Below are 23,224 nucleotides of genomic sequence, written 5' to 3' on the forward strand. Positions count from 1 at the left end.
CTGTTGTTACAATTCTTCCTTTGCCAATGCTTTCTCTAAGTTTCATATTGTGATCCTTTTGTTGTTGAATGTTAATTTACATGTTAAAATCGAAAGATGTTACCTTCTGAAGATACTCAAGTCTTGTATGTGAATTGCATTTTTGCTAGTCTTGTTATGTGATGGAACAATTTGTAGGTTCAATGTGGGAACAGGTTTTGCATTACATCGGATATGTTCAGATATGGCAACAATATTGTTGACTGGCATGAAACAAAGTTAATACAGCTTTTCCACTTGACAACAAACAAGAGCAAGAGCCTGTTCAAATGACTGATATGAACGACTATAGTTTAGAAATGAAATAAACACTGACAGACTACTAGCTGACCATAAACAATGACTGGTGAAATGCCTAGCAGGGATGTTAATACGTTTGCACTATGTTCATTGTGTAGCATCTTCCCAAGGCAAGGGAGTTCACTGACTGTAAAAGTCCAGTTTCCACCCTTGCCAAACAAGGCTGGAATTTCGTGACTCGAGTGTAGCACCACCAGTGGCTATTACAAGTTATGTCCCTTCTGTGTCGATCCTATTGACCAATCAAATTCCACATCTCATATCACTTGCATTTGCAAACAAAATGGTGGTGCCCAGTGAAGACAATCTGATCGGTAATCAAGATCTATATTGAAGTAAGATAGGTCTTACTTTGCAAAGTGCATCAAATCAAGTGGAACCTTGATTGAAAACATAAAACAATTTGGAAAATATCTGTTGGTGTAAGTTGACAGTACACATACTATGCAAATCCTGCAATTGACCAAAATCTGCACGTCAGTTTACAAACCGGATGTTGATTTTGTTTGATTGGACTGTGCATAGATTCATTAGTCCAGCAAAATAATAACTTCATAATTCTACCTAGTTCTGCAAGGGTGGAAACTGGACTTTTATAGTCAGTTAACTTCCTTGCCTCAGGAAGATGTTTTGTAGGAACATTGTGTATGAGTTCATATGCCCAGTCATGAATAGATACAGAACTTGTTTTTCATTCAGACACTTTAACCTTGTTCAGGGTTTTGGCATGTCTGCTGAGTGTCACCAGAGTTGACCACTGATTCCCGAATTAGCCTGTTCCACTAGAAATAAGGACTTGCACAAAACGATCTTAGTGCTAAGACTATCGTAAGCCTATGCTAAAGTATGGGAGTTAAGATCATCTTAGCGCTAAGATTGCTTTGTGCAAGTGGGTCCTTGTTTGAGTAGTGGATAAAGTGTAACCCTGCTAAGCCGCACTTAATCGTCAATATGTTTTCTGTAGTAACAATTCATGACTGGAGCAATGTCTGCTTGTATGTATGTAGATGCTTCCAACAGTAATTATCTGGAATACTTGTTCTTCAAAGTAACAGCACCATACTGCATTGAATCCTACATCAGTTGGAGAATGTGGAGAACCTAAAGTTTGCAGTCAATCTTTACAATTCATGTTGTTGAATTTTTTTCTCCAGATATGTTTGTTACAATGTCCAGGTTTTGGATTCCATCAAATGCTTCTTTGTTCTGTATGTTGTATTTTGAAGGTTGTGATTCCACTTGTTTGTTTAATATTGTCATCCTTATCCAAATGTTTATGTCTAAGCTGCCAGGCATGAATGTTCTGTCCCAGAAATAAAACTCTCTGAAAAACTGCCTTGTTTAATGTAATATTTTCATGTGACAGGAGGAGCATACAACAACAAGGTTGGTTTCTATGGGAAATACTAAGTCAATAGCTTCAGACAATACTTCTGTCCCTTCTCAGACAGTGAGCTGAACGCTAAGTTTATGTTGAATTTTTGGAGCGAGGATAGTCCTATCACTATGACTGAATTGCGTTTCACTGTGGTGGTGCTACATAACCTTTTTTTATCAAAAACAGGACTTTGTTATCGATGTGATAAACCAATCTGACAAACGTGGTACCACAATCCAACACATATGGGGATGAGGGCATCAAACAGGAACTACTTCTACAGTCCACACATCGATGCAATGTCTGGGTGACTGGTTTCCCTATGTATGGGGGTGTTTCTGTTGACAAACATGACTGGAGATCACTTGACACTATGTGATACAAGTGCAGGTTCACTCATATTCTATTCATGCACGGTTTCTAATGATACTTAATTGAGTAAGACTAATCATGGATTAATATAGGAATGATATTATATGATGAGGAGATTGTAACCCTCATGTTTTCCGAATAATACAATTTCTATTCCTAACATTATATACACAAAGAAATAAGTTAAGCACACCCCTATTTCTGAACCATGGCAAAAATCATGGCATGGGATGACTGACCACAGGAGTTGGGCGATACCAATGTCATCGGATAGAACAAACATAGAAGATATTGGTGAGTTGTGATTGAAATTTGCTCACAATAACATCATGGTAACACAGATACTGTTTTTGACCTTAGACAATACCTAAAAAAAGTATTGAGCTGCAGGATTAATTAACGAGTTATGTTCAATGTTTCATGTGAAAATGTTCCTTAAAGTCTACTTGACATGACTCATGAAACAGATCAGTAGTGGGTATAACCGCCACGTGCCCGGATGACGCATTCCACCCTTCGTCTCATGTCTCCAGTCAGACGTTGGATCTGTTGATAGGTCAACAACAACCACTCCTGATGCAGTGCTGCTTCCAATTGGTGTAAATCTTGTACAGGAGGATCTGGTGCCGCCCCAGAATATCACTAAACCATGTTCAAGGAGGTTCATATCTGGGCTCCTTGGTGGCCAGGGTAGAGTCATTATTGCTTTGGTCGACTGCATGCGAACAATTGTCATCCATGTACTTAGGTCAAGTAGCAAGAGGGCGGTTGTCAAAACGTCCCGGATGTACTGAGACCCTGTCAAGTTGCCCCTTATGGTGACCAAATCCAACCTGCAATCATCCCCAAACCATTTCCGAGCCCCCGCCGTATGCAACAGTCAGTTTAATGTTCCTGGGGGTGTAGGCCGTGTTCCGGTGCTTCCAAACTTTCGTTCTTCCATCAGTGGCGTGGAGCAGAAAGCGACTCTCGCCTGACCAGTGGATCCGTCTCTAAGTTCTCAGAATTCCAGTTCTGTTCAACAGAGTGATGAGACCTCAAATTCCGGCCAATGGCATAACAAGACATTCCTGCGTTATGCATGCCGATTATTTGCCATCTTGTGGCGTTAAATAATCGCCTTCGTGCCATGGTCATGCAATGTGTATTTTATATAATTGTGTTCTTGTATTAATTATAAGAAATAACATAAAGCTGGAGGAAATTACATACACCCCTTTTCTTTTTAAATCATGAATAAGATTTCATTTTTTTCGAACTGACGTGGTGGTCATAACTTAGTAGTATTTTCAACAAAAATAATCATGCACTGTAGGAAAGTAGGAAGTAAGTCAGATAGATATGAACATTTATTATTATTTATCATATAACGGGTAGGTTTCTCGGCAGGATAGAGCCAACGGATAAAAACGATATCCATCTATTGGGGTCATATGCGGATAGAGATGCAAATATCAAAGGTCAAGTAGGGACTACTTTAAGTGTTTATAAACAAACATGGCGTCGCCCTTGTCATTCGGCGATCGAGTCAGAATTAACCATCGTGAATCTGGATAAACTACATGGATAATTGCTATAATTATCAAAATAACCGTCTAATATACTGAAAATCAGTGTCTAACTGTGACGTGGCTAAGGCATTTTATAAGTTTTGGTCCCTTTGGAGATATAAATTTCGACACAATTTTGAGTGGGCACGAGGCCTAGCCAAGCGGGATCAGTAGCCACATCTGTGCTTGTAGACCTCTGCGGCTTGAAACCTTTTCCACAAATTACAATAGTTGGATTTGGCCGAAATATGTTTGAATTGTTACTTGTTTCGTTTTGTCGCTGTGTGTACATCTGACTGCACTTCTTAACGTTATGACAGGACAGGTCGACTGTCAACAACGTCTGAACATGGCCGTGACGTCTCATAGACTAGGGTTAGAATAGCTTCCCTTTGACAACAGGCAGTAATTCTAGTGGACAGACCGATGGATTGCCGAGAAAGGCAAGTAAAACAATTGTTGTTTTGCGTATATGTTGCTTCGACACTGTATTAGAAACATATTTCAGTTGGAACTATATTGGCTACTGTCACTGTCCGACTGACACATCACTTACCCTGTGCCGTAATAAATATTAATGCGCGAAATTCCAGGAAACTCGCAATGTTTCAGTGATGTTTGTGAGAGAGGGAAAGCGATTTTCAAGCATAGAATTAAAGAATGACATGATATGATAATAAGGTTATCACGCTTGTGTTTTTGGGGATGGTAAATATCCTGTGTTAGGAATAAACACTATGTATTTTATGTACACTAATACAATGTTTATTCCTAATGCAGGATATTAACTATCTCCAAATACCATCGCGTGATAACCTCTATTGATTAAACAGCTTATATATTGTAAATAAGAACGCGGGTTAGAATTGGTCTTCAGCAACCCATGCTTGCCGTAAGAGGCGACTATGCTTGTGGTAAGAGGCGACTAACGGGATCGGGTGGTTAGGCTCGCTTGATGCATGTCATCGTATCTCAGTTCCGTAGATTGATTCATGATATCAATCATTGGATTGTCTGGTCAAGACATGATTATTTACAGACCGCCGTCATATAGCTAGAATTTTGCTGAGTGCGAAAAAAACAACAACGCACAAACTTAACATACCCATACGACCCGTGAAGATCCTGTTTAGAATTAGTCTTCAGCATCCAATGCTTGTCGTAAGAGGCGACTATAACAGGTTCGGGTGGTCAGGTACGCTGACTTGGTTAATTGGATTGTCTGGTCCAGACATGATTATTTACAGACCGCTGTCATAGCTAAAATAATGCTGAGTGCGGAAAGAACAACAACCAAACAGACCTGACATACGACACGTGAAGATCGTCTTCGGCAACCGATTATTTACAGACCGCCGTCATATAGCTGGAATATTGCTGACATTTTTTACATTGTCTGTTATTACTTTTACGTCCGCCTTGTTGGATAAAATACAAAACCTTCATGACCTATTAAATATGTTTTACCTTGTTACTTGTACTCATATTTTTTTGTTTTTTTGCTGTGCGTTCAATTTATTTGTACGCCAGTTGATATTCTCGCGATCTTACCAAACTGAGAAAGACATGTTTTATTGACTGACTGCACTAAATTATTAAACTCCCGGACGTCTGATGAAACCTCCAGGACGTTTCCGGACGTCTGATGAAACCTCCCGGACGTTTCCGGGCGTCCCCGGACGTTAAACAGTACATCGGCAATATTGAAGCCATATCGTGACGAGACAAAATTTGACTTTGATAATATATATGTAAACTGTATAAAATTCTGTCGACGAAGGACAGTAAAACATCTAGATTATCACAGATATATCTTTAAAACTAGTACATAACCATAAAATATGACAATTCATAACATTACAATAGATATATTTGGGCTATATACCACAAGCAACTAAAGTGAGGGCACCATACTGGGGACCATGGGGACTGACAGTACCTTTGCTACCTGCATGGACCAAGCAGGATTTACACCATCCTTTTAGTCACTGGCGACCATTGACAGGGTTTAGCCGGAGATTTAAAACAAACAAATATTCTACGATTAAAACACTGTCAGATATAAAATTACTTTGATTTATGTGGGATTACATATCCTCTCAGGGGGACAATAACATTACGCTGCTTCAACCCCCTTCGAGGATATAGCCACTAACAATCTCAGTTAAAGGGGAAGTGTACACGCAAAAATCACTTTCTTTCTTTTTCTAAACAAAACGCAATTTTAGAATTAGTTAGTATCTGTGTTTGAAAATATACACTCATTTTTTTTTCAAAGTGAAAGTAGGAAGCTCACAATAGTGTGAAAGTGATATGCCGTTATGAGGCCTTCGTTTTACGAGCGAAATAGGCCTGAGTTATCCCCCTTAGATTATGACGTAATTGGTGCCAATTCAACTGGGTCCCTGTCTATTCTCAACGCAAAAGATATCAAGGACCAGTTTGCGGTAAAACAACATGGTCTACGACACACTCCGGCGCAGTGGTGACTCAGCATAACACAATTTTGGCTGGCATCTGAGATGCTAGAATCACAAAACTGTACCTACACCACGTGAAGCGGCTCTAACAAAGCATGATGACGTCATAATGTTTATCAATTGGCACCAATGACGTCATATTGCAAGGGGCATAAGCCATGGTGTTTTTGTTATGGAAATAGAACACTTGGTAAATGTGAAAAATATAAATCGTTTTAGTGCAATAAATATGTTAATTAAATATGATGTTTTTATATTTTTGTCTATGATACTTCTATGTTAACACTTTTAATGTGGAAAAAGTACAAGAAAAAATGGTTCATTTCCGTGTGAACTTGCCCTTTAATAATCATATACTACCAATTTATAAATATATATCTTTGTACATCAACATTTATTAATTAATTCTATTTCCTTTAAAAAAAGATGATTAAAGGAGCTTGTATTTGATTAAAAAGATCCGTTATTGATGATACTTTGAAATATTTATCCCTTGTGATGGAAAAATCAACAGTCAAGCAAGACGTGCTTGACAGTGATTCTTTCATCACAAAGGATACAAAATGGAAGATCCTCACCTTTCTGTAAATATTCTTGTGTGTACCTGCTATAGCCAATACGACATCGTCGCATTAAGACCTCTTCAAATCTGGACTGACAACCCAAGTAGGTATAACCGACAGTTGGTTTAATTTCATGCAATTTATTGATACCCACCTGTGTGTCCGACTTCTTTTGCATTAGATCTCTGATGTAACATCTAATAACTGGCTTATAATCATTGTATGGGATCATAAGTTGTGTCACAGATTTGTTGAGTGCTGCTTTTGCAGTAGCATCGGTCATTGTGTTACCAATGATTCCAACATGGCTCGGTAACCAACAAAATACGATGTCGTATTGGCCAGTGGCAAGATCATTATGTAATTCAACGTTTTGGAGTATAAGTGTATGCTTACAAGACATATTTTAATAGATGTGGATTGGTTATTGATATATTTTAGAGCTGTTAAAATGACATTCGCTTCTGATTCTAAAAATGGAGCTGTCATCTGGTAATCTTGATGAGTGAGTGAGTACGGTTTTACGCCGCTTTTAGCAATATTCCAGCAATATCACGGCGGGGGACACCAGAAAAGGGCTTCACATATTGTACCCATGTTGGGAATCGAACCCGGGTCTTCGGCGTGACGAGCGAACGCTTTAACCACTAGGCTACCCGACCGCTCCTAATCTTGATGATATTGTTCTGGATCCAATGATAGTGGCACTAGCAACTGCGTCACCATCCTTGGATCCATCTGTAAAAATAGATTTGTGAGTATCATATGTGTTTCTTAATTCATTATAGTGTTGTTGATAAAGAAGTTGATTTGTTGCAGATTTCTGAAGTTTAGTTAAAGTAAAGTCTACCTCTACTAAATAGTGTAACAGACAAAATACTGCCTTGTGGAACACCCTGACCCTGATTATAATGATCAGACAGGGTTTAGCCGACGCGGACTTGAAATTGTCTGTCATGGACATGAATTGAGGCAAACGGCCTCAATTCAAACGGCCTCTCAATCCAAAATCATGTAAATCTTTTAAAATCCCGTGTTTCCAGGTAGTGTCATATGCTTTTTCTAAGTCGAAAACAATAGACACTGTATGCTGGTTATTGATAATTGCATTTTTTACAAATGACTCTAACCGAACTAAATGGTCAACAGTACTTCGATTCTTTCTAAAACCACACTGAATATTTGTAATTGAATTATTAGATTCCAGGTACCTTGTTAATCAATTGTTGACCATGCGTTCCATGGTTTTGCAAACGCAACTGGTCAATGAAATTGGTCTATATAATTTGATGGATCAGTATGATCCCGTCCAGATTTCGGTATGGGTACTACTATGGCATCACGCCAAGAAGAACGAAATTTACCTGATGTCCAGCAGATACAATAAAAAATTAACAAAAGTGTTTCTAAACTCCTTCAGGAGTTGATAGTGTATATTATCAGCTCCTGTAGCAGTATTGTGAGCCTGTTCAAGAGCAGTATGAAGCTTATGGATTGAAAATATTTCATTATAATCTTTATATATATTCCCATTATCTTATTTAAAATTAATAGTTTTCTTTTCCTGCTGTTTTTGGTATTTTTGGAATTGAGGTACATAGTTTGGGGAGGAAGAATGTTTTGCTAACGTTTCACCGAGTTTATTTGCAATATCCGATTTGTTAGTTAGTAGTTCATCCCCATTCTTAAGATGTTGGATGCTAGATTTCGAACCCTTACCTTTAATTTTCTGTATCATGTTCAATACCTTAGGGCGTTCGTGAATTTATTTTGGAAACATAATCTTGCCAAGACTGGCGTTTATTTTATTTAAAAGTACGCCTGGCTTATGCATTTTGGGATGGCGAAGGAAATAGTGTCCTTGCTTGTTTGCAGTCATTGTTAAATCATGGTTTACGGATGTGTGGATTTGCAGAGTACGGTGTTGGTACGGTGGCCTTGGTTTTCGAAATGGATTTGCAGAGGACTTTGGAATACATTCATCAGCTATTTTGTACTACCTCGTAGATGTTCGGGTGGCACTTCTTGGCAAGTTTCTTTATCTTGTTGTGCCACCCTTCCAGGTGATTGTTGGTACGGTGGCCTTGGTTTTCGAAATGGATTTGCAGAGGACTTTGGAATACATTCATCAGCTATTTTGTACTACCTCGTAGATGTTCGGGTGGCACTTCTTGGCAAGTTTCTTTATCTTGTTGTGCCACCCTTCCAGGTGATTGTTGGTACGGTGGCCTTGGTTTTCGAAATGGATTTTCAGAGGACTTTGGAATACATTCATCAGCTATTTTGTACAGGTCATCAGTAAACACCTTAATAGATTCGGGAACATCAATAAAAAGACCGGGATTATTTTGCTCGTACAAAGTAATTTGAACAAAGGCCAGTTAGCCTTTGTGATGGTCCATTGCGATGATGGGGGAACATCAGTTGGAATTATTGTTTGAAGAATAGTCGGAAAATGGTCACTTCCACAGAGGTCGTCGTGGACTAGCCATTCGAATTCTTCAACAGATCGGAATTAGTAAGTGATAAATCGAGAGAAGAATATGTGCCTGTTCCAGGATGTAAATATGTTTTAGAGTTATCATTAAAGGTGCATATATCGTTGTTCGAAATGAAATCTTCTAAAATCTTACATTTACTGTTTGTATCAGCACTACCCCAAAGTGGATTATGCCCATTTAAATCGCCCATAATGATACGGTTACAGGCCGGCAAAGCCACATTTCGAAAATAGATAGCCCAAATTGATGTGGCTCTCGCGGCAATGGTTATGGTTGCGTGATTGTGTAATGTGGCACTCGCGGCTATGCTGTCAAAACATGCTTTGTGATTCTAACAGGTTACCGTATATAACAAAACAAGTCTTGTTTTCTCATTTTTTATTCAACAAGGATAACATATTCATCAAAACTTTACATTGATGAATATGAATAGCATATGAATATCATAATGGATTTAATGTCATTACTGCAGGTCGCCCACGTGGTCAGCATATTCCATCTCACTCAGGTGGTGGTTCAGGAGCTGGATCTTGAGGGACGCAATACGTGCATCGATTGCCTTGTACTTCTTTCTTCGTGAAGATTCTGACCACTGGTGAGAGAGTCTCAGGACTGCAACCTCTTTGAGTGACTGCTCTCGCTGAAATAGCTTCACTACCTCGTAGATGTTCGGGTGGCACTTCTTGGCAAGTTTCTTTGTCTTGTTGTGCCACCCTTCCAGGTGATTGTTGGTACGGTGGCCTTGGTTTTCGAAATGGTTCCAAATCTCTGGCATGAAGGCCCCTCCTTGAACCCAACTGGTTGTGACGTAGTCCATGAAGGCAGTCACTTTTGGGCCAGCAGGAGAGTCAGCAATGGCATCAAGCCACACATCATCCACTTTGTCACGAGGTACTAGAGGGAGGGCAGCAGCTCTTCTCACCAGCTTCTTCACCTCCCCATCTTCCTTATAGACCATCACCAGACCTTCTTTCTGCACCCTCCTCCAGATACATTGGGTGAAGTGAAAGAAACACCCTCTAACTAATGTCCCAGGAAATACATCAGTCACGGCATTGTGAGCTGTATGTTCAACTGAATCGTAAGTGGGGCAAACTCCTCTAATAGCAAAAATCGCATAGGTACTGAAACATGTTGACATAACACTCTTTTTTCGATTGGACAACAAACAGTAAACTAAGGGAAACATATGGCCAAACACCTCAGCATGTAAACAATAAATCTGATCAAACAATTTGGGACAGGCATAAAATGTACCATCACAAAATACAATGTCTGCAGTACACAAATGTTCAATGTTCTTGTCTGTAGTGAAGATGAGGATGTCGACACTAACACGGTGTAGGAACTGGTCGCCTCCCTCAGTCTGGGAGTACTTCTCCTCCAGCTGGATCTGGGGTCTGCTGTCAGGAAGGCGGGGCAAGGTCTTGAGTCTCTGGCGGTAGAGGATAGTGGTGAGAGACTTCAGGGCTGGTATCTGCTTCAGGAGGTCATCTGAGACGATGTCGTGATGTTGGCGTAGTCTGGATATCTCCTCTCCGTAGATAATGGGTATAGGTGTCGTTTCTGTCCTCGCTCTCTCCATCAGTCTAGCCTTAAAGGCATCAACCTCAAACTCGAATGGTAGTGGGTCGTGTGAGTGACCCATGATCTCATAGCGTGGAGCAACTCCCCCAGAGTTGTGATCCTTGCAGTGCACTCCTTGACAATACAGGACCAGTATCTTCTTTCACCACGACTGCTCTTAGACCGAAACTTAAAGCCATCATAGTACAAATGTACGCCTCCTCTGATACTTTCAATGAACTTTATTTGAACTTGTGCGTTTGCCATGGTTCTGATATGGAGTGCTTACTTACTTACTTACTTACTTACTTACTTACGAAAGTGGTCTGTGCAACCAAAGAGGGGGGTTTAGGGGTTGCTTATATAGAATTTGGGAATTTTGAGATTTGGAATAGATGCGGATGGGGTTGGGGAGGAGAACTAAGGGAGCTGGGTATGGTGGATGTTTGTTTGTTTATGTGATTTTGATTCGGTAGGTTATTGTGTTTTTTTATGCGTTTTATTAGTTCCGTTTTGATGCGTTTTATTAGGCCTAAGGCCTTGAAGTTTTCTAGTTTATTTTGTGGGTTTAGTATTGCTTCTAGAGTGAGAGCCTTGTTTAGGTTGAGGGTGGTTTGTAATGCGGTTCGATGTGTTAGGTAGTGTGTGCAGTGGATGAGTGCGTGTCCTGGGGTTTCTGGTTGTTTGCAGTGTGGGCAGTTACCTGTAGTATGTTTTTTTAATTTTTTTAGATGGTTATTTAGGTTGGTGTGTCCTGTTTGGAGTTTAGTGATTACTCTGTCGATTTTTTTTGATGGGTGGAGAATTTTTGGTTTGGTTAGTGGTTTGCTGAGTACATTTTTGATTTAGCTATTTGAGTTAAGATAAAGGTTATGCCATTTTTTGGTGATTTTTTGCTTGTTTACACTTTTAATTTCTGATTTTGAGATTGGTAAGTTTAAGCTTATTTCTGGGAATTTGAGGGATAGTTTAGCTGCTTTATCGGCGTTTTCATTACCATATATTCCTACGTGGGCGGGTATCCACAAGAAGGTTATTTGTTTGCCTGCCTTAGTTAGGTCGTTGAAGCTTTTAAGTATTTGATTTATTAATTTAGGTCGGTTTTGGGTATTTTTGTTTTGGAGGGCTTGCAGTCCACTTAGGGAGTCGGTAAGTATTAGGATTTTTTTGTGTTTTTTGGATTCTTGATTATGGAGGGCTGAGGCCATGCCCATTAGTTCTGCCGTGAATTTTGATTGGTTGTTTGGGAGTCGGAAGGATTGTGTGGTTTTAGTTGGTTGTGTGGTTTGGACTCCGAAACCTGTGTGTTTGGAGGTCGGATCTGAGGATCCGTCCGTGTAAATGTGACACCAATTTGGCCAATTTTCGTGTATGTATGCTAGTGTGGTAGTTTTAGCTGTTTGGGTCGGTTTGTTTATTTATTTGGCTAGCCAGTGTTGTGTCTATTTGGGGTATTTTAAGTTTAGGGGTGAAGATATTTGATTGTTTGCAGTTTTGTTTAAGATTTTTAATTTGGTGTTCATTTAGGTAGTTTGTTATTCTTTGGGATATTGGGGTAAGTAAGGGGTGTTTACGAGCTAGAGCTTGGTTTTTGGGGCTGATATTTTGGTTTATTAAGTTTTGGATGAGAGGGTTTGATTGGGACGAGGCCCAGAAATTTAAGCTTAGATTTAATGGCATTTAATGGCATTTCTCCTGTTAAGGCCTGAAGTGAAGTGTAGGAGGTGCCATGTTGGGTGCGTGTAATTAGTTTGAGAGCCTGATATTGTATTGAGTCAAGTTTTTTAGATAGAGAGTTGTTTAGGGTGTTGTATATGGCGCAGCCGTAGTCTAGTTTTGATCTAATTAGTGATATGTAGAGAGAGAGGGGGGTATCTTTGGAGGTTCCCCAGTTAGAGCCAGTTAGGCATCTTAGGGTGTTTAGGTCTTTATTGCATTTAGTTGTTAGGTTTTGGATGTGAGCATCCCAGGTGAGATGTTCATCGAAAATAAGTCCTAAGAATTTGGTTTGTTTTTGAAATTTGATTGTTTGATTGTTTAGCTGGAGGATTGGGGAGGCGGGTTTCATGTTTTTATGTTTGAATACTATTCCTGTTGTTTTTTCTGAGTTAAGGGAGAAGCCCAATTTGTCAGCCCATTGTTGTATTTTATTAAGAGATTTTTAGAGTAGATTTTGGACCATTTTCATGCTTTTAGTGCAGATCCAGAGGGCTCCATCATCCGCAAATTTTGATGTGTTTACTTTAGGGGATAGGCCCTCGAATAGATGGTTTATCATTATATTGAAGAGGGTGGGGCTGAGGATACTGCCCTGGGGAGTGCCATTTTCTAGGGGACATTGGTCCGATAGTGTTTGGTCTATACCCACGGTTATTTTACGATTGTTTAGGAAGTCCTGGATGTAGTTTATTATCTGACCTTTGAGTCCTATTTTTTGAAGTTTTTGTATTAGCCCGTCGTGCCATACCATGTCGAAAGCTTTAGAGAAGTCTAAGAAGATGCCTGTGGTATATTGTTTATTTAGTTGTCCTGTCTTAATATCTTGCTCTAGTCGGGCGAGGTTATCTAGGGTTGAGCGGCCAGGAGTGAAACCGCTTTGATCTGGGTTTATGATGTTTTTTGGGGTTAGGTAATGTTGTAATCTATTTTTAGCCATTGATTCCATTACTTTACATAAGTTTGAAGTTAGGGATATTGGTCTATATGAGTTAGCTTGATTAGCTGGTTTATTAGGTTTAGGGATTGGTATGACTAGGGCCTGTTTCCAGGGAGTAGGAACCTGTCCGTTTAGGTAGATGAGATTGTATAGTTTGAGTAGTGCCTGGAGTAGTTTTAGGGGGAGTTTTTTAATTATTTGGTAAGAAGTTGGGTCTAATCCTGGGGCTGTGCCCTTTTGTCTGTTTTGGATTACGTAGAGTAGCTCCTCCATTGTGTAGGGTTGATTTATTTCCAGATTGTTATTGTTTGGTTCTTTTGTGGGTTTGTTTTCTGTTTTAAGTTTTTCTTGGAATTTTTGGCTGAAGTTGGAGTTACTGCTAACGGCCGAAAAGTGGTTGGCGAGATTATTTGCTTTTTGGGCGGGGTTGGTTGAGTTGTTATTGCTAGGTGTTTTTTTTATGTCGTTTTAAACCTCTAATGGCGTGGATTTTGCGCCAGACCGTTTTGGCATCTGTACGGTTATTTATACCTTCGCAGGATTTTTTCCAGTCTCTACTTTTGGCTATTTGGACTAGTTTTTGAACCTGGTGGTTTAGTTCGTGGGCTAACTGTAGATGTTTGTAGTCGCGTTTTGCTTTATTGAAGGCTGATTTACGTTTTCGTCTAGTCTGTTCTATTTCCTCATTCCACCATGGTACGGTCGGTTTGCCTGTCTTAGATGTTTTGAAGGGGATTGAGGTTTTGGCTGCGTTTATTATATAGTCTGTTAGGTTTTTACAATAGGTTTCTGGATCATTATTTTCTATTTCGTATAAGTTAGCTTCGTTGCAGATATCTTGAAAGCTATCCCAGTTAGCTTTATTGTAATGGAATTTTGGTTCTTGGTTTTCTGTTTGGATTGGTACGTTTGTATTTCCTATGGTTATGTTTATGGGGAAGTGGTCACTACCTAGCGGGACGTCGTGCACTTCCCATTGAGTACTTTGAGCTAGATCTGCGGTGCATATGGTTAAGTCGATAGCCGACATTTTTGGGGTTATCTTGTCATACCTCGTGGGTTGGTTGCTATTTAGGAGTACTGAAAGAACCAGTTGATTTGTTGGGAGTCAATGGTGTTATTTTATTATTCGGCACCCCTGATCCCCATCCGCCATCATCTGTCAACAAGGACGATGTCGCAGTGGAAGCCAACCTGCAACACCAGGGATATAGAGGTGTTATACTCCAGAAAATATAGACTTGAAAAGCTATAAGATCAAAAAGAATCAGTGTCAGGCTGGTTCGGCCCATAATACTGTTCCCAAGAAACACAGAATTCAGAGGTCGCTATCTCCAGATTGGCCATTATGTGTCAACAAGGACGATGTCGCAGTGGAAGCCAACCTGCAACACCAGGGATATAGAGGTGTTATACTCCAGAAAATATAGACTTGAAAAGCTATAAGATCAAAAAGAATCAGTGTCAGGCTGGTTCGGCCCATAATACTGTTCCCAAGAAACACAGAATTCAGAGGTCGCTATCTCCAGATTGGCCATTATGTGTCAACAAGGACGATGTCGCAGTGGAAGCCAACCTGCAACACCAGGGATATAGAGGTGTTATACTCCAGAAAATATAGACTTGAAAAGCTATAAGATCAAAAAGAATCAGTGTCAGGCTGGTTCGGCCCATAATATTGTTCCCAAGAAACACAGAATTCAGAGGTCGCTATCTCCAGATTGGCCATTATGTGTCAACAAGGACGATGTCGCAGTGGAAGCCAACCTGCAACACCAGGGATATAGAGGTGTTATACTCCAGAAAATATAGACTTGAAAAGCTATAAGATCAAAAAGAATCAGTGTCAGGCTGGTTCTGCCCATAATATTGTTCCCAAGAAACGCAGAATTCAGAGGTCTCTATCTCCAGATTGGCCCATGAGCCACCGCCTTCTGGCATAAGACTCTAAGCATAATTGTGTATACAATTGTTTTGATCACATATTTATATTAATAACATAGATTTTAAAGTCCATTTATTCCATGCTAGGCTATGTCGTGACCAGCCGATTGATAGAATCGGGCCCATTCTACCACCCGTCTAGGTGAAGTTAGGGTCAAAGTGGTGTGTTGGGCAAATGGAACACTGGTTCCTGGCTCCAGTGCCCTCAAGCACCAGACTCCCTTCATCCACCGACACAGGGGCGCAACCCACGGCAAACAGGTTGCCCAATTTAGTCGCCTCATACGACCAGCAATCGGGTGCTGTGGACACATTCTACCCCGGTTCCACGCGGGGGAAGAGCTATTAGCGTATCCCAGCACGCACTACGAGGAGGTTGCTCTTCACGAATGCCCTTGTGATTTTAACCTTATTCAGGTTGTGCAGGGTAGGATGGCGGAAATATTTCTCAGCTTTCTTCGTATTTTTTTCTAGCTTGTTTACAATCATTATCAAACCATGGTTTACGTATATGGTTGTTTGCAGTTGACCTAAGCATGCTTTCGGTCCCAAATAGTATTTAATTAATCTGAAAATAGTTGTATAGGATCAGGGACATTCCTGACATTGTCAGGTTTTAGTTTATCAGGACATATTGTTTGGAATAAAGACCTATTGGCCTTTGCAAAGTTTCACCTTGTTGAAGGTGGTTCATCAACGGGATTAAAAGTCGTAAGTAATGTTGGACATGGATCACTTCCACAAGGTCATCAAGGACCGACCATTCAAACTCGTTCAAAATATTTGAATTTGTAAGTGAAAGCAGAGTATGTTCCAGTGACAAGATGTAGACAGGTGTTTGGTTCATCATTGAAGATGCATAAGTCATTGTTTTAGATAAAATCTTCAAGGACTCTTATTGCCTAAAAGTCGGGCCGGGCCGGGCCAAGACGGGCCAAAGTGTTATTGGCTAATTACTTCATTATCGGCGATCATACATACATATTATTGATGCAACATAGACGCATGACACTATTGAACAATCACCAACCAATCACGTGCACCGTAATTAAGTAATTCGGAGTAAATCACATGAAAACCAGAAAGTGGAGCTGTGTGTAAGCGTCGCTGATCTAGGTAACACGTAAAAGAGCAAACTTTAAACGAAATAAGTTTTGAAACGTATCAAATACTGCTAGCTATCTTGATACAAATTTTCATCTGTCGGCATAGCATTTATATTTATAGGTTGGTACTATATCTAAGTAAATGCCACCTTATAATGTCACTGTTCGTCGTATTTAAAGCAGACACGTTGGTAAAAGAAGACCTCCCTATACTTTCAACAGTCTCACAAGTGTTCGGTCCGACTTAGCCCTGGCTGTCAAAATCAGCTTTAAACACACAGATGTATCCTCAAATGTGTTAACATCTATAGATTAGTATAATATCTACCTATATACCACTTTACCGTGTCTCAGGTCGCGGTATTTAAAGAAAACAAGGTGCTCAAAGTGAAAGCCCTTTTCCCTCTACATTCTCAACATAGTCTCTATCAGAAGTGTTTGGCCTGTGTTGGGTCCGACTTGTCCCCGGCTGTCAAAATGAACTTAAAACACACAAATGTATCTTCAAATGTGTTTCCATCTATAGATTAGTGTTATATCTATCTATATACCACTTTACAATATCACATTTAACACACATATGTATCTTCATATGTGTTTCCATCTATAGATTAGTGTTATATCTATCTATATACCACTTTATAATGTCACAGCATATCGCATTTAAAGAAAACTGGTCCGTTAAAGTCAAGCACCTTTACTGTATTTTCTTAAGAAAATCTGTCAGAAGTGTTCGGTCCGACTTGGCCCGGGCTGTCAAATCAACTTTAAACACACAGATGTATCTTCATATGTGTTTCCATCTATAGATTAGTGTTATATCTATTTATATACCACTTTATAATGTCACAGCATATCACATTTAAAGAAAACTGGTCCGTTAAAGTCAAGCACCTTTACTGTATTTTCTTAAGAAAATCTGTCAGAAGTGTTCGGTCCGACTTGGCCCGGGCTGTCAAATCAACTTTAAACACACAGATGTATCTTCATATGTGTTTCCATCTATAGATTAGTGTTATATCTATTTATATACCACTTTATAATGTCACAGCATATCACATTTAAAGAAAACTGGTCCGTTAAAGTCAAGCACCTTTACTGTATTTTCTTAAGAAAATCTGTCAGAAGTGTTCGGTCCGACTTGGCCCGGGCTGTCAAAATGAACTTAAACCTCACAGATGTATCATCAAATGGATTCACATCTATAGATTAGTATTATATCCACCTATATACCACTTTATAATGTCTCAGATCGCCCTTTTCCCTCTACGTTCTCAACATAGTCTCTATCAGAAGTGTTTTGCTTGTGTTGGGTCCGACTTGGCCCGGGCCATCAAAATCAACTTTTAACACACAGATGTATCTTCAAATGTGTTTACATCTATAGATTAGTGTTATATCTACCTATATACCACTTTATAATGTCACGGTACATCGTATTTAAAGAAAACAAGGGGCTCAAAGTGAAGCATTTTTACTGTATTTTCTTAAGAAAATCCAAGTCAGAAGTGTTCGGTCCGACTTGGCCCGGGCTGTCAAAATCAACTTAAACCTCACTGATGTATCATCAAATGGATCCACATCTTTCGATTAGTATTATATCTACCTAAATACCACTTTATAGTGTCTCGGATCGCTGTACTTAAAGAAAACAAGGGGCTCAAAGTGAAGCCCTTTTCCCTCTACATTCTCAACATAGTCTCTATCAGAAGTGTTTTGCTTGTGTTGGGTCCGACTTGGCCCGGGCCATCAAAATCAACTTTTAACACACAGATGTATCTTCAAATGTGTTTACATCTATAGATTAGTGTTATATCTACCTATATACCACTTTATAATGTCACGGTACATCGTATTTAAAGAAAACAAGGGGCTCAAAGGGAAGCATTTTTACTGTATTTTCTTAAGAAAATCCAAGTCAGAAGTGTTCGGTCCGACTTGGCCCGGGCTGTCAAAATCAACTTAAACCTCACAGATGTATCATCAAATGAATCCACATCTTTCGATTACTATTATATCTACCTAAATACCACTTTATAGTGTCTCAGATCGCTGTACTTAAAGAAAACAAGGGGCTCAAAGTGAAGCCCTCTTCCCTCTACATTCTCAACATAGTCTCTATCAGAAGTGTTTTGCTTGTGTTGGGTCCGACTTGGCCCGGGCCATCAAAATCAACTTTTAACACACAGATGTATCTTCAAATGTGTTTACATCTATAGATTAGTGTTATATCTACCTATATACCACTTTATAATGTCACGGTACATCGTATTTAAAGAAAACAAGGGGCTCAAAGGGAAGCATTTTTACTGTATTTTCTTAAGAAAATCTGTCAGAAGTGTTCGGTCCGACTTGGCCCGGGCTGTCAAAATCAACTTTAAACATACACATGTGTCTTCAAATGTGTTGACATCTATAGATTAGTGTTATATCTACCTATATACCACTTTATAATGTCACGGTACATCGTATTTAAAGAAAACAAGGGGCTCAAAGTGAAGCATTTTTACTGTATTTTCTTAAGAAAATCCAAGTCAGAAGTGTTCGGTCCGACTTGGCCCGGGCTGTCAAAATCAACTTAAACCTCACAGATGTATCATCAAATGAATCCACATCTTTCAATTACTATTATATCTACCTAAATACCACTTTATAGTGTCTCAGATCGCTGTACTTAAAGAAAACAAGGGGCTCAAAGTGAAGCCCTCTTCCCTCTACATTCTCAACATAGTCTCTATCAGAAGTGTTTTGCTTGTGTTGGGTCCGACTTGGCCCGGGCTGTCAAAATGAACTTAAACCTCAAAGATGTATCATAAAATGAATTCACATCTATAGATTAGAATAATTTCTACCTATATACCACTTTACAGTGTCTCAGGTCCCTGTACTTAAAGAAAACATGGGGTTGAAAGTGAAGCCCTTTTCCCTCTACGTTCTCAACATAGTCTCTATCAGAAGTGTTTGGCCTGTGTTGGGTCCGACTTGTCCCCGGCTGTCAAAATGAACTTAAAACACACAAATGTATCTTCAAATGTGTTTCCATCTATAGATTAGTGTTATATCTATCTATATACCACTTTACAATATCGCATTTAACACACAGATGTATCTTCATATGTGTTTCCATCTATAGATTAGTGTTATATCTATCTATATACCACTTTATAATGTCACAGCATATCGCATTTAAAGAAAACTGGTCCGTTAAAGTCAAGCACCTTTACTGTATTTTCTTAAGAAAATCTGTCAGAAGTGTTCGGTCCGACTTGGCCCGGGCTGTCAAATCAACTTTAAACACACAGATGTATCTTCATATGTGTTTCCATCTATAGTTTAGTGTTATATCTATTTATATACCACTTTATAATGTCACAGCATATAACATTTAAAGAAAAACTTGTCCGTTAAAGTCAAGCACCTTTACTGTATTTTCTTAAGAAAATCTGTCAGAAGTGTTCGGTCCGACTTGGCCCGGGCTGTCAAAATGAACTTAAACCTCACTGATGTATCATCAAATGGATCCACATCTTTCGATTAGTATTATATCTACCTAAATACCACTTTATAGTGTCTCGGATCGCTGTACTTAAAGAAAACAAGGGGCTCAAAGTGAAGCCCCTTTCCCTCTACATTCTCAACATAGTCTCTATCAGAAGTGTTTTGCTTGTGTTGGGTCCGACTTGGCCCGGGCCATCAAAATCAACTTTTAACACACAGATGTATCTTCAAATGTGTTTACATCTATAGATTAGTGTTGTATCTACCTATATACCACTTTATAATGTCACGGTACATCGTATTTAAAGAAAACAAGGGGCTCAAAGTGAAGCATTTTTACTGTATTTTCTTAAGAAAATCCAAGTCAGAAGTGTTCGGTCCGACTTGGCCCGGGCTGTCAAAATCAACTTAAACCTCACTGATGTATCATCAAATGGATCCACATCTTTCGATTAGTATTATATCTACCTAAATACCACTTTATAGTGTCTCAGATCGCTGTACTTAAAGAAAACAAGGGGCTCAAAGTGAAGCCCTTTTCCCTCTACATTCTCAACATAGTCTCTATCAGAAGTGTTTTGCTTGTGTTGGGTCCGACTTGGCCCGGGCCGTCAAAATCAACTTTAAACATACACATGTGTCTTCAAATGTGTTTACATCTATAGATTAGTGTTATATCTACCTATATACCACTTTATAATGTCACGGTACATCGTATTTAAAGAAAACAAGGGGCTCAAAGTGAAGCATTTTTACTGTATTTTCTTAAGAAAATCCAAGTCAGAAGTGTTCGGTCCGACTTGGCCCGGGCTGTCAAAATCAACTTAAACCTCACAGATGTATCATCAAATGAATCCACATCTTTCGATTACTATTATATCTACCTAAATACCACTTTATAGTGTCTCAGATCGCTGTACTTAAAGAAAACAAGGGGCTCAAAGTGAAGCCCTCTTCCCTCTACATTCTCAACATAGTCTCTATCAGAAGTGTTTTGCTTGTGTTGGGTCCGACTTGGCCCGGGCTGTCAAAATGAACTTAAACCTCAAAGATGTATCATAAAATGAATTCACATCTATAGATTAGAATAATTTCTACCTATATACCACTTTACAGTGTCTCAGGTCCCTGTACTTAAAGAAAACATGGGGTTGAAAGTGAAGCCCTTTTCCCTCTACATTCTCAACATAGTCTCTATCAGAAGTGTTTGGCCTGTGTTGGGTCCGACTTGTCCCCGGCTGTCAAAATGAACTTAAAACACACAAATGTATCTACAAATGTGTTTCCATCTATAGATTAGTGTTATATCTATCTATATACCACTTTACAATATCACATTTAACACACATATGTATCTTCATATGTGTTTCCATCTATGGATTAGTGTTATATCTATCTATATACCACTTTATAATGTCACAGCATATCGCATTTAAAGAAAACTGGTCCGTTAAAGTCAAGCACCTTTACTGTATTTTCTTAAGAAAATCTGTCAGAAGTGTTCGGTCCGACTTGGCCCGGGCTGTCAAATCAACTTTAAACACACAGATGTATCTTCATATGTGTTTCCATCTATAGTTTAGTGTTATATCTATTTATATACCACTTTATAATGTCACAGCATATCACATTTAAAGAAAAACTGGTCCGTTAAAGTCAAGCACCTTTACTGTATTTTCTTAAGAAAATCTGTCAGAAGTGTTCGGTCCGACTTGGCCCGGGCTGTCAAAATGAACTTAAACCTCACTGATGTATCATCAAATGGATCCACATCTTTCGATTAGTATTATATCTACCTAAATACCACTTTATAGTGTCTCGGATCGCTGTACTTAAAGAAAACAAGGGGCTCAAAGTGAAGCCCTTTTCCCTCTACATTCTCAACATAGTCTCTATCAGAAGTGTTTTGCTTGTGTTGGGTCCGACTTGGCCCGGGCCATCAAAATCAACTTTTAACACACAGATGTATCTTCAAATGTGTTTACATCTATAGATTAGTGTTGTATCTACCTATATACCACTTTATAATGTCACGGTACATCGTATTTAAAGAAAACAAGGGGCTCAAAGGGAAGCATTTTTACTGTATTTTCTTAAGAAAATCCAAGTCAGAAGTGTTCGGTCCGACTTGGCCCGGGCTGTCAAAATCAACTTAAACCTCACTGATGTATCATCAAATGGATCCACATCTTTCGATTAGTATTATATCTACCTAAATACCACTTTATAGTGTCTCAGATCGCTGTACTTAAAGAAAACAAAGGGGCTCAAAGTGAAGCCCTTTTCCCTCTACATTCTCAACATAGTCTCTATCAGAAGTGTTTTGCTTGTGTTGGGTCCGACTTGGCCCGGGCCGTCAAAATCAACTTTAAACATACACATGTGTCTTCAAATGTGTTTACATCTATAGATTAGTGTTATATCTACCTATATACCACTTTATAATGTCACGGTACATCGTATTTAAAGAAAACAAGGGGCTCAAAGTGAAGCATTTTTACTGTATTTTCTTCAGAAAATCCAAGTCAGAAGTGTTCGGTCCGACTTGGCCCGGGCTGTCAAAATCAACTTAAACCTCACAGATGTATCATCAAATGAATCCACATCTTTCGATTACTATTATATCTACCTAAATACCACTTTATAGTGTCTCAGATCGCTGTACTTAAAGAAAACAAGGGGCTCAAAGTGAAGCCCTCTTCCCTCTACATTCTCAACATAGTCTCTATCAGAAGTGTTTTGCTTGTGTTGGGTCCGACTTGGCCCGGGCTGTCAAAATGAACTTAAACCTCAAAGATGTATCATAAAATGAATTCACATCTATAGATTAGAATAATTTCTACCTATATACCACTTTACAGTGTCTCAGGTCCCTGTACTTAAAGAAAACATGGGGTTGAAAGTGAAGCCCTTTTCCCTCTACATTCTCAACATAGTCTCTATCAGAAGTGTTTGGCCTGTGTTGGGTCCGACTTGTCCCCGGCTGTCAAAATGAACTTAAAACACACAAATGTATCTTCAAATGTGTTTCCATCTATAGATTAGTGTTATATCTATCTATATACCACTTTACAATGTCACATTTAACACACAGATGTATCTTCATATGTGTTTCCATCTATAGATTAGTGTTATATCTATCTATATACCACTTTATAATGTCACAGCATATCGCATTTAAAGAAAACTGGTCCGTTAAAGTCAAGCACCTTTACTGTATTTTCTTAAGAAAATCTGTCAGAAGTGTTCGGTCCGACTTGGCCCGGGCTGT

At 39.1% G+C, this 23,224-nt stretch overlaps 1 pseudogene; it reads left to right on the forward strand.

The window, feature by feature from the left end:
• The window catches only part of LOC139444350 (uncharacterized), a 254,046-nt pseudogene that overhangs the window by 95,969 nt on the left and 134,853 nt on the right, over window positions 1-23,224 (forward strand).

Source organism: Haliotis cracherodii, unplaced genomic scaffold (assembly GCF_022045235.1).
Source record: "Haliotis cracherodii isolate W230 unplaced genomic scaffold, xgHalCrac1.p SCAF_5, whole genome shotgun sequence".
NCBI lineage: Eukaryota > Metazoa > Mollusca > Gastropoda > Lepetellida > Haliotidae > Haliotis > Haliotis cracherodii.